We start from the raw sequence: 12,850 nt of genomic DNA, 5'->3' as shown, positions 1-12,850 counted from the left end.
AATTGAATCACTGATGGAGATGTGGTCGGGAGAATGGTGGCGCAAAGGAAAAGTTAGCATGCAAGAGGGAAAGATGAGGAGAAAACACCTTTTTTGTTCTTTTTTTGTTTTAAAATCAGTAAATCACGTCCCGCATTGCTTGTCGCCTCTATAGCCGTCGGCCGGAACCCCTTGAGACAAGGGCAGCAGCGAAGGCATGACTGATGATACCTGCGAGGCCGTTGGGGTCGGGGCTGTGGAGCAGGACCTTCCAGGTTTTTAGAGTGTGTGCGCCATCAATCTGACTCGAACATGTCCACACCATGTAAAGCATGTTTGCTGCCGCATTTTGTGTACTTGCCATCGTTCTGACTCGAACATGTCCACACCATGTAAAGCAACATTGCTGTCGCATAACGAAATTTGCACTGAGACCGTGAAATTTCTGGGTGCCACTTGCATTAAAGAAACGGAGTTTGAAAACAGCGCCGTCTCTAAGTTTTGCCACAGAACTTCCTCTTTCTTACAGAGGGATCTGCCTGCTTCCGGGAATACTTGACGACTTAGCCTGTAGTGTTCTAAGATTTCGTGGTATGCGTGTATCCTCGGTTCTTTTTATATGTTTGATATAGCTTGGGAGGTTCCGGGGGTCGGACTGGTGAACTGGTGCTCAGACGAGGAGGCTCATCTCTCTGGGTCCTCCTACGATGTTTAATATACGAACGGAATTCTAATCCACTTCCCCGATCCGTGGTTTCTCACAGCAATGATGCAAGGCTTGTGTGTTATTTAATGTACACATCAATATGAGTTCCTGTGAGCTCACCAAGAGGGTTATACAGAGAGTTTTATTACTTCTGCCGCTTTTATGTCCGACACAAAGAACACGTTGAAATGCTGATAATGGTGATCCTCATCAACAACATAAACAAACCAGAGGCTGCTAGCTGTCTCCTCTATATTTCGAGCACCAATAACAAATAGACACATTGTGGCAGATTAGTTAGCAGCCTTGTGACGAGGTTTCATAATCTACAAAAAAGCAAACTCTAATAGGTTTTGAGTGTCTTCAACGTTCTCCCCTTTTTGTTTGTTTGCAGCCTTGACCATATACTCTCTACAGCGCTACACGTGCCATAGAATTCACCATTGGTACGTAGCACGGCCTTCAGTCATGATTGTTTCTCACATACACACCGCTGATCGTAATGTAGACGCGAGACACTCACGCTTCGTTTATTTGTCCTAACAAAATTGTGCTTTTGGCTGCAGGGCAGTCTAGTCTCAGAGACGTGTTCGCCCTTGCCTCGCATGGGTGCCTCTCTTTCTGGCAGGGAATATTTGGTTTGCTAGCGGTAGCAGCCGTTGTATCAGTTCGCGCCGATGTTGGTGTATATAGGCCGCCGCCCGAGTTCCCGTTGAAGTATGTCAGGGAGAAAAGTCGGCCCTCGATATTTCAACAATTCTATCTGCAGTCGTCTTTGTTTCTCTCTCTAGCGTTATGCATGAACAGTGTCCACGCTTTCACTACGAATGGCTTGCCATGAGCTATGTAAATGTTGAGAAAATAAACAGGAAGGAGCGTTATGATTCACTGCATAATGTCGACTCTACATGTGCGATGCTAGTCCGCGCACCTCTCTACCTGCTTTTCTTTATACACATTTCAACACTGGCCGAAATGCTCATACGAGCGGAACATTATGGGAGGCTCTAACTTTTGTTTGTGTGTGGAGGCACTTTCTTCAATAACGCCTGCAGGCTTCGGAGATTGTTCTGACGTCGATTCCCACAGAAATATATATGGCGCACCGGAATGGAGGCGTCACGGCACCCGATCTCCCGCAGGAGTTTCGAAGCCCGGCTGAAACACACACACACACACACACACACACACACACACACACACACACACACACACACACGCACACGCGCACGCGCACGCACACGCACACGCACACACGCACACGCACACGCGCACACGCACACGCACACGCACACGCAAACACACACAAACACACACACACGCACACGCGCACACACACACAGGCACACACGCACACGCATACGCACACGCACACGCACACACACACACACACACACACGCACACGCACACGCAAACACACACACACACACACACACACATCAATACCCGCACGGGGAGGGCAGCTATCCACACACTCGCCGATTGAACTCTCGTCTCCTTTATTAGGTTAGTGGCTGCGGTAAAGACAACGAGAAGTCAGCGGATTTGAAGCAACTCTTGCTGACCCGAAGGTCGCCAAGGTGACCAAGGCTCACGCTACTCCGAAGTATACCGGCGCCCGTCTTGCCATTTTGGTTTTTATTATTTCGTCGCTCCAGCACGAATCCCGCGTTTTCTTACATTGGGAACGTGGTGAGGAGCACCAATAAATCTGGAAGATGTATGGCAGTGAGACAAGAGGAACGCGCTGTAGATGGGTGGAGGAAAGTTACACTGCTGGAGAGCTCCACTCTGTTGCTCATGTTACAAGTGTTCGAGAGTCGGAGGCCAAAGGTGCATCAAATATGGAGCCCATGGTTCGAGTCAATTTCGGTATGCAGAGATATATAGCTTACTTGCACATTTGGAGCTGTAAAAATGGCGTTTCGGTGTCTGGTATACGGCATGCTCGCGCAGCAAATTTCATTTGGTCGGAGGAAGGAGTGCTCAAAGCGTAACGCGCGGTTAATGCCCCGTGCCCGACGAGAGTTGGCATTCTACTCCTAATGAGCAGTTTCGACTGCGCTACACAGACACACGCGTCCAGAGAATGGTGACTGTACAAACTGGTCAGGCTGAACAAGAGGTCATCAGTTCACCGGCCATTTGGATCCGCGAAAGGGGACGCTTTAGCGAGAAATCGAAAGGTAAAGAGAGTGGGTTCTGTTCGACGGCCACAATGGGTGTTTGTGGGAATTGACTCGCAATCGTTAAATAGCGAAGGCAAGTGTGACTGACATGCGCGGCCTGAAAAAACACGTGGTGACGGTTCATCGATCCCATGCTTTTCAATACCGCGCGTGGCGTGGCTGCAAGGCTATATTTCTGCGCGCCAAGGCACGGTATCCTCGGCATTCCTGGGGAAGACACGCTGACAATGGCCTCTCGCGTGGCGTTTGCCTTGCGTTCGCTCCGACGAAAAATCGATTCTGCACTGTCGAAACATCTAATCGACCGACACTTTTTCAATGTGTTGACTGCGTGAAAAAGGCGGAGAACGGGTGGTGACCACACTCGCACGCATCACGCGAAACGAGCAACGTTGTCGTCGGCGAGAACATAGCCACGTCATTATAAGGGCTATACCTTCCATCGTGTTTCACAATGAAATGCTGTCGCGCATTTTCAAGTACCGGATTCCACTTCTTGACTATCGTATATAGTGTATTATTTTGATTTTGACAGGAGCACGCCGTCCGCGCGTTTGTACGTTCTTATTTGTATCTATGTTCGAGAATTGAACTACAGCCATACGAAATTAGTAATGACTGATATGTGGGGTTTAACGTCCCAAAACCACCATATGATTAAGAGAGACGCCGTAGTGGAGGGCTCCTGAAATTTTGACCACCTGGGGTTCTTTAACGTGCACCCAAATCTGAGCACACGGGCCTACAACATTTCCGCCTCCATCGAAAATGCAGCCGCCACAGCCGGGATTCGAACCCATGACCTGCGGGTCAGCAGCCGAGTACCTTAGCCACTAGACCACTGCAGCGGGGCCATTCGAAATTAGTAAACGAAACATATTTCATTTGCACTAATGCGATTTTTATTTTTTTACTTCTAAGCGCTGCACATATTGAGCGGAATGAATAGAATTCCTAATTATAAACATGAAATAAACAAAAACATCTTGTCTGCGCCGCGAGTCCTCTGATGTCCCAGTTTTAGAAGTTCAGTATTGAGCTTGCAAGTTTGACTGATATGTCATCAACACAATGCGCCACCCTATTTGTTCTACTTCCCGAATGTTTATGTCTACAACAGCGGCTGCAGTTCCCGCGCGCGCTCACACAGAAAAAAATTAGCCTGCAATCTATGGCAGGCCTTCAGAGAGAGGCGATCGTAGGCAGGGCCAATGAGTCCTCTGTAATCTACTCGGCCGCGAGTTCACACATAGCTTAATATAACCACACGCGACTCTATCTCGCTCCTTTCTTTAGAGCCCTTCTCACTTAGTGGTTTAAACAAGAGTGAAACAACTAACGTGAGCGTACGGCTTAACAAGTGCATTCGTTTCTTTCTTTAGACTCCGAAAGGATAAACTAAAACTATATTCTTACACCGCAGTGTACTCGTAGTGCCGGTGCAGTGTAAGTTCATCTCCACCTTATCAAACACTGCTTATCAAACTCGACTTAATTTCTATTCAGCCTACACTAGCCGTATAGCTCTCGAAAAAAATGTTAGAGTGTATGGAATTTCGCGAAGGTGGCTCCTAGAACGTGCTTAAGCGCAAAATATTCACGGGCTCTCCTGCCGTATAGAGTTTCGGGCTACGCCATTCCCTTAATCTCCCCAATTAACTTTAATACGCTTCGATGGGAACATAAATGAGTAAAAGAAAAAAAAACAGTACGAAAACACTCGTAGCAGTGTATGTGAAGCAAACCTATAAGAGGAAAACGATTCGCGGGCGATGGATATAGAACAGTGCAGTGAAGCTAAATCCTCTCGCGGGAGCTCCTCTGCGGGGACGAGGAGCTCAAGTCGAAGTCTTTGCTGCTACTCAGCCGGTAAGCCGCACACACGCCGAGTTCATTACGCACGCCCATTGGCGAGTCGCAGGGTTTCCGGGACTGTCAGTTTCCACGTCCCGTCGTCCTTGCGGGGCCGTGATCACACTTCACGCTGCTCGCTCCCTTCTTTCGTGTTTATTTTTGTCTTCGCCCTTCTTGATGGCTGTCCCATTGTTTCACTTTCTTTCTGTTTAAGTCACGGTATTGTTATTTTTTCGGCACTCCTGCCCATGTGCACCATTCCTTTAGGTGTACCAATCAGAGGGCTCCCATGTGACTACGAGGCGATGGTATAACATTGGCGGCCGCATGGGAGAAAAAGAGAGAGAAGATGCTGTAGTGCGTTGACTTGAACATGAGCTTAGGGACATTTTCGTCGGCCTGATAGTGCCCGAGGCGTTAACGCGGGGAATCCTCTCAGTGCCATCTCTCGTATAATTATCATTCGCCGAAAGCCCGGACACCCATTTTCAGGGTAAGGAGGAAAGAGTCCCTCGCCGCCCTCCTGAACATTCGTCGACACAATCCGGCCTGCGTCCAAAGGCAGGTCATCATCTCATTCATATTACATCGTTCACTCTCTGGATGCATACCGGTCATAGGCCCCTCGTGTGATACCAGAAACAAACAAAAAACCGTCGTCATGGAAATGGGAAATGGTCACTACTGTACCAGTGGGGACACATTCAACAGGCTTAGATGATGTTATTGTTTTTTTTTACCTAAGAAAGAAACAAAGCTTGGTTGGTTAGTTTGTTTGGTGGGGTTCGATATCTCAAAGAGAGACGGCCTGTGAGACACGCCGAAGTGGAGTGCTCCGGACAACGTCTAACACCAGGGGAACTTCTTTAACGTGTACTTAAGAAAGTAAATCGTACAACAGAGAGCAGTAATTTCGTAGCCACCGGTGACACTGTTCTTAATTATTAGTTAATTACTCTGCAAAGATCATAATCAATCGGCGAATGTCATTTCTATATCTTTTGAGGGTCGTCGCAGAACCGCTGCTACACATGTCGGGCACAAAAATATAATGCAATAACGAAGACAAGCCTCAAGACCCACCTGCACTCCATATACCGGAAAATTCTCCTTAAATAAGCAACACTGACGATGCGCAGGAGCTCTTTTCTTTTTTTTCGCAAACGACTGAACTGCGATGTGCGTATGGTGGACTTACCCACACTTCAATGCAGCCTCCTCTCACATTTTCTTCTTTTAGAGCACGAAAGAATAATTTATCCCAAAAGAACGAAGTAGTGAAATTACTCGCTCTTTGCGTGCATGTGCGCAGACGTTGCACTTCTCAAACGCACAGACAGCACCCAAGTGGCTGTTCAAACTGGCTCGTTGAGAGCGCTCGTGCTTAGGCTACTTTCTTTTTTGTGCGCCACGCTTGTTTTGCGGATGCAGGTAACTCAAGTAAAGACGCGCAAGTAACATCGTATTGATCGACATTTCAGCGCTGTACATGGAACGCGATACTTGACAATTCACAGAACTGCGTCTAAATATTTTGATGTGCTGTACAGCCAGATATAGTATCGAGTTTTAAGCCTCAAAACAACGATAAGATTATGAAAGACGACACAGTGGATTACTCCGGAAATTTTGACCATATGGTTGATTGATATGCGGGGTTTAACGTCCCAAAACCACCGTACAATTATGAGAGACGCCGTAGTGGAGGGTTCTGGAAATTTCAACCACCAGGGGTTCTTTAACGTGCACCCGAATTTGAGCACACGGGCCTACAACATTTCCGCCTCCATCGGAAATGCAGTCGCCACAGCCGGGATTTTATGCCGCGACTTGCGGGTCAGCAGCCGAGTACCTTAGCAACTATACCACCGCGGCGGGGCGGCAATTTTGCTCTGGCGTCGCACAGTACACGGTCCTCTACCATTTCGCCTCCGTCGAAATGCGACCGCCGCGGCCAGGTTTAAACCGGAGAAATTCGAGTCAACAGCCAAGTACCATAGTCACTGTTCCACCGAGGCGAACACTTTTGCTTTGCGACTGCATATATATCAGTGCAAAGCTACAGCATGCATTGTTTTCTGGAGCTACGATAGCTGTTACACGCGAAGTTTGCATTTCCTTTGCGCGCATGTCAGCTCACCGCCGCAATTTTTTTTTCAGTTTTAAAAAAAACTTTTTTTTACATGTACGAGCCACATGCTAGCGCCCTTGGTATTGGCATATGTGTCTGTCCACTTTGGCATATGCATCATGATGGGCGAAAACAACGCGCATCGAGACCAAGGTTGGGTAACACAACACAAGCGCTGTCTTGTGTTACCTTATCTTCGTCTGTTTCCGTCTGCGAGCTTTTTTCGCCCATGAAGTATCGCCAACTATGCCAACTTTCAGTCTTACCTGGCGTAAGCTCAAATTATTTTAAACCTGCGAAGTTTCTAACTTCATCGTACCACCCAACTTCACGTCGTCTTTCAGGGTGTTTCCCATCTGTCGGTGTACATACAATCTGATGCTGTTACTCGACTTCGTTTGTCATTTATGGGCATCTCTATAGCCTCCACAGATCTATGTCTTTCCCTTGCTACCCCGTTCTGATCCGTGCTACCCCGCTCTGATCGGTGGTGCTGTTTTCCTATGTGTTCACGTTACGGCTATACTTTTCCATTCCATTGCACAAGGTACACTCGTGAAGTTCTTCTCTAGTTCCATAATGAATTCCTTTGTTTTCTTCCTCAGATTTTTGTAACGGCAGAATTGAATTAATTTACGTTTTTTTTTGGTTCAAAGAATGCGATAGCAACCGGTCATGACTCGAAAATTCCAGCCTCATCTTGCCCAATTTGGCTCTCGATTCTCGGATGAACTTTTTTTTTCTTGAACAGACTCTCCTGTAAATAAATGAGTTGAGTTAACGAAGTTCTGCAGAGATTCTAGCGCCTGGTCGCCAGGATTGACCTCTCGTTCATTCACCAGGCTGCTGAGAATTACCGCTGCCCCTTGCACATCTGTCTTTGATTCTACCTCAACATTTTACTTGTGGAAGTCCTCAATCTTTCGTTGCATAATTTGCCACCAGTATTAAAAAATGAAGAGAGAAAACACTACATTTACTCTTTTTGTGGTATTTTTTGTTAACATAGCACAGCGTTGCCTTTAGTATGCTCTAGTCCATTCTTCTAGGAAAATTATGCACGAAAGCAGCGAAATTACCGCCATGCGCTCACTCCTCCTGCATTATGGCAGGCTTGCGTGACGGCATGCATGAAAGGGGAATTTTATTTAGAATTTCCCGTTTGTTAGTTCTAATTAAGGCTTCACTTGAGATGCAGTAGTTCAGAGGAAGTATCGAAAAGCTGGGTAGGGGAGTGGAGGGGGAAGGAGGTGGGAGGGCGTGCAAGCTGAATTATTTTTGCCTACTGAACAAGGCGAACAAAATAAATGGGTGGTTGTTTCGGACAAACTTTGAAGTGTATTTCCACAGTGCTCATTCCAGAAAAGCAACTGGATATCTATAACGAAATGCAGCTCCTATTAGGGTTGCTCAGTTAGGCCAACCGAGGTGAGGGATGACACCTGACTACTGATAAGAAAGTTGCGCGTATGCCATCAGAACACTCGGCGCTGAACCTCACTGCGGTGTCACTGGGAAGTTCCGCACGTCTTATCAGCGAAACGCTGTTTTGTATGGGCAGTTGATGGTGCATTCTTCCTTGCGAGGACCACGCTTGACCCTTTGCGAAACTAGTCCCACAAGTGGCGGACGGGCTATCAGGCTTCTTTCTGCCTGGTGTACTGCATTCCACCGTGTACTGTTCCTGAGCATGAGGTCGCTGGTTTGATTCTCAGCCGCGGCGGTGGTACTACTTGGACGGTGTCAAACCCGAGGAAACTACCGTGTGATTTTACACACATGTGCACAATAAGGAAGGGCTATATATATATATATATATATATATATATATATATATATATATATATATATATATATATATATATATATATATATATATATATATATATATATATATATATATATATATATATATATATATATATATATATGGTGAGTGACGCCAGAGATTGTCCATATAATTACTATCGCAAAAAAGAACCAAGGTAGATGAACTGGGTGGGTACAGCAGGAAAACTGCCAGCAGTGCTGCACGCTTACACAGAGATGTGACCACCGCATGGCGCTCTTCCGTAATGGAGCGACGGAAAAGGGTGATTAACTCGGAGCCAGAGCGTGGCCTTCCGGACGGTTGCTGATTCTCCGTCTCTTGGTGGGATTAGCCGTTGCCGCTTGAAGAGTCGCTGTGATGACGGGACCACTACTGCCGCTTTTCTCGGATTCTTCAGAGAGGCAGAAGAAGTGCCGTCCAAGTGTGTAAGCGGGCTGGTACACATTTAACGCAAGCGGGGCAAAGAGAGGGACAAAAAGGAAGAATAGTTTCACAAGAAAGACGCAGCGACGAGGTAAAAAAAAACAAATAAAGACACGCCGTGTAAAATGAACTAGCTGCCCACGAAGAGGCAACGAGAAACGAAGACGATTCTCCCGGAAAAGTGTCTCATTCACTCCGGCTGCCAAGGTGGCGGCCGCCCTGCATTCAAGCACGGACCTGAAAGATCATTCTGCGCAGCCGTTCGCTCTCGCTGATCTGTACTGCTTGATTTTCTGGAGCGCTGGTTTGTTTCTCTCGAAAGGAGGGAATGCACAAGTTTCGCTCTCGCGTTTTCCCGCTTTTTCTTTTGCCCTTTTCGCCACTACGCGAATGAATTCCGTACTGTGTTGCGTCTTATAAAGCTATACCTTTAGCCGATCGTCGTTCTGGCTGTGGCGTTCGATCACGCCGATTCGTACATGCTTTCGAGAGTCGGAAACTCATCTTGCCCAAATATCTTCCATCAGACGGTTTGCCACGAAATTGTCTTCCCGAGAGAAAAAGGAAGAGGCGATATTCTTGGAAGGTGTTTCGGACGTATTCTACTGCTGCCACATGGAATGTTTGCCCGTCCAGTACCATACAAGTGCCGCGTATAACGGGGAGCGATTTGGCTCTCGAAAGAAGCAAAGCCGTGCCAACAGCATTTATGCTAAACTGGACCAGTATAATTTAACGATTACATAGGATTCTATTCAATTTTTAACACTCCAGCTATCCGGGCCGGCCGATGTCAGTGCATGTATAGAAGGCGAGTTGTCATTTGAGGCAACGGAGAACAGCGTAAAAGAATGGAATCAGACCGAAATGTTTCACTATTCCTGATACTACGTACTTCGCAAAAAGCTACTTTTAAAGCATGCAGCTGCTCTTGCTTAAGCTGTGCTTGTACATATTTTCAAGCTTCCTGACTTCTCCCTCCGAGGCTCTCTATTTCCTCAATTCAAGGGAACACAAGACCCTTTTAGCTGGTGCTTTTAAATCACGCGCTTTCGCTTCGAGCATGAGCGGGGGTCGATCATGTGCGGGTGCGGAAACACTATGGTGGTTGCAGCAGCGAACGAAGTTCGTGTGAATTTCGGTGGACCTAATAACGGAGTAAGCTGTAGTCCGTGTGAATTTTGGAGTAACCTGAAGCCAATAGGTGAACAAGTGATGTGGACTGTGATCGCTGCAAAGCTGTAGTGCAACGTTGAATGATCAGAAAACGTCGTTTAGGAAGAAGCAGGAACCCGATGGTGACGTGAAGCACCGCGAAGGATTTGTGGGTTTTATACGAGGGAACGTGTGTGATCCATTTGAACTGTCGTGGTGGCAACGTGTGTCTGAGCGGATGATGTCTGAATGATTGCCTGCAAAAGCATTCCAAGTGTTATATAAAGTGAAGGTTTGTTCTAGTCATGCATTTAGCGTCCATGTTAATGCACGTCAGTGTTCTATCAAACTCGGGTGATTTTTCTCGCACATGGTGTCCTTATAATTAATTCTGAAAGCAGCTCTTACGGCACGTGAAGAATGACACGTGGAGACACCGCCGCCAATGGGGGCATTCGTATTCAGCGTGTAGAAACCAAAGCTTGGTTCTTTTTTTTTTTGTCGGGGTCTATGAAATTGTCTGTAGCAAACAATAAATGTTAAATTGGCAGCAAGTGATCGTCATTGCTGTCTCCGCCTCTCATGTTGCCAGTTGACCTAGCCTCAACACCAAAAAACAGCACTCGTCCTCCGAAACGATGCCTTGCCTCATGATCTGACTTGTGTTTTTCCGTCGATGAATATTGGTAATTACAGCTGCTTGCTTCTCCATAAGATAACGTATAAAGCAACATTCAAAGGCAGGCCTGTTGACGCTCAGGTGCAGTGGGCGTTTCAAATGTTGCGCCTCGTAAACTAATGCTGTAGGAGGCACTCCTAAACGTAGCGTACGCAGTGCGCCACACGTTGCGTACGTACAGCCTTGCGTACAGTAAACTAAAATTCTCTATATTTTATCAGACGCGCACGTCCCGCGTTCTACCTCTACAACCTCTGCAGCCACTTGGATCAAAATGACCCCTGATTTCAGTTCGTCCTACTGTTATAAGGAACCATGAAGAAGTCTGGTGGCAAATTCCCTCACCTACTCCCTTTTCTTGTCAATTGTAATTATTGAAATAAAAATATAAGGCAGATTTTTCAGGGAAGACGAATGCTTGAAGAGGTGAAAAATCCTCAAATACAAGGTGGCGCTGGAGCCGAAATTTTCACGAGCACGCTTGTATTTGTTGCTGCCAAGGATAAGTCTGTTTGTCGAAACGTCCTCTTCAACACACCCCGTATTCGAAGAGTTTTCACTTTAGATAAGAGCCAAGGTTATTTTGTAATAGTGACCACTACGTTTTCTCGCGTGATAGCAACGATTTCATCAAGCATCATTGTAAGTATAAACAATGCCATAGGGCTCGAGAATCGAGAGCTGAGTTAAGTGAGTAAATTATGCCCCCACAGAGTATATTACTCGCACGAAGATGATGAAGATTGATATAATAGTAAAAATGAGGACAGCTTGCACCGAAGTGCACGCGTACACAGGTTTCCGAGCTTGAAGACGACCCGCTTACGCAATCGTAGAGTCAGGCGCAGATATTAAGAAGGTAAGTATATGAAATGGCACTCGGGAAGGCTTACGCAACCTTTAGAAGTAAGCTCTGTCACTCAAGAGAGAGAGAAAGCAGGAAGAGGATAGAGATTAACCAGACGGGCGTCCAGTTTGCTACCCAGCACTTGGGATAACGGAATGAAGATTATTCAGAGAAAGGGGGTGCAGTTACGTACCTATATACAGTAATCAAGCGTTCAATATTTAAAATGATGATAGAGGTTGTGGTTGCAATATTTTGTGCAGTTTTACACCTAGGCACACATGTCTGTAGTTTTGAAGATGTGCTCTAGTGCTTGCACTGTTTTAGATGCGAATCAGCTCTTTAACTAGCATGTAAACGCTAGCCTTCCGTACAAACGAACAGCGCGCCGCAGGTGTTGGCGCGTTGCCAAGGGGGTCACGCACATGCTGCGCGTTGACGTTACGCTGCTCTCACAGTGCGCTCTGACGTCACTCTCTTTTTCTTACCTGCCCGCAGCTGCCACACTCTAAGCCAAAAGGGAGCAACAGGGGTATAGGGGTTGCTCCTTTCAGGGAGCAATTGCATTGCCACTCCCATTACTCCCCTAAAAAGAGTAACTGTAGAGGGAGGAACCATTGCTCTCCTTTCAGTTCCTCCTTCGGGGGATGAACAGTTACTCCCTCCAGTTCCTCCCTGCAGACCAACCATTACTCCCACCAGTTGCTCTTCTAAGAGCAACAGTTACTCTTTACCGTTCCTCCCACGTGTTCGCAGTTACTCTCTGAAACCAACATGCTTCCAGTTACTCCTTGGGGAAATGAGTATTTATCTCGAGTATGCTTGTCACACGCTTAACACATGGCGAGAGCTCCTTGGAAGAGCACTGCTTGGGTGCTTCTAACACAAAAAGTGGACAATTTTGAAAGGAAAATAAATGCTTTATTGTTATTTTTATGAGGCGACGTGTGAGCACACGTAAAAGTAGACTTCGCCACACCACAGCCAGCACTAAACAAGCACCATAATACATCAAAGGCTTTCTGCGTCATCCGTGGAAAAACTATCTTGAATTT

The 12,850-nt window shown here is 46.6% G+C and overlaps 1 long non-coding RNA gene across 1 annotated transcript in view; it reads left to right on the top strand.

Annotated features, from left to right (window-relative positions):
• Positions 1 to 12,850, top strand: part of LOC142776283 (uncharacterized) — a 367,738-nt gene that overhangs the window by 214,788 nt on the left and 140,100 nt on the right. The window lies entirely within an intron of this gene.

This window comes from Rhipicephalus microplus, chromosome X, assembly GCF_043290135.1.
Source record: "Rhipicephalus microplus isolate Deutch F79 chromosome X, USDA_Rmic, whole genome shotgun sequence".
Classification (NCBI taxonomy): Eukaryota; Metazoa; Arthropoda; class Arachnida; order Ixodida; family Ixodidae; genus Rhipicephalus; species Rhipicephalus microplus.
The sequence above is the reverse complement of the archived record's forward strand: the minus strand, read 5'-3'. Positions and strand labels throughout refer to the sequence as shown.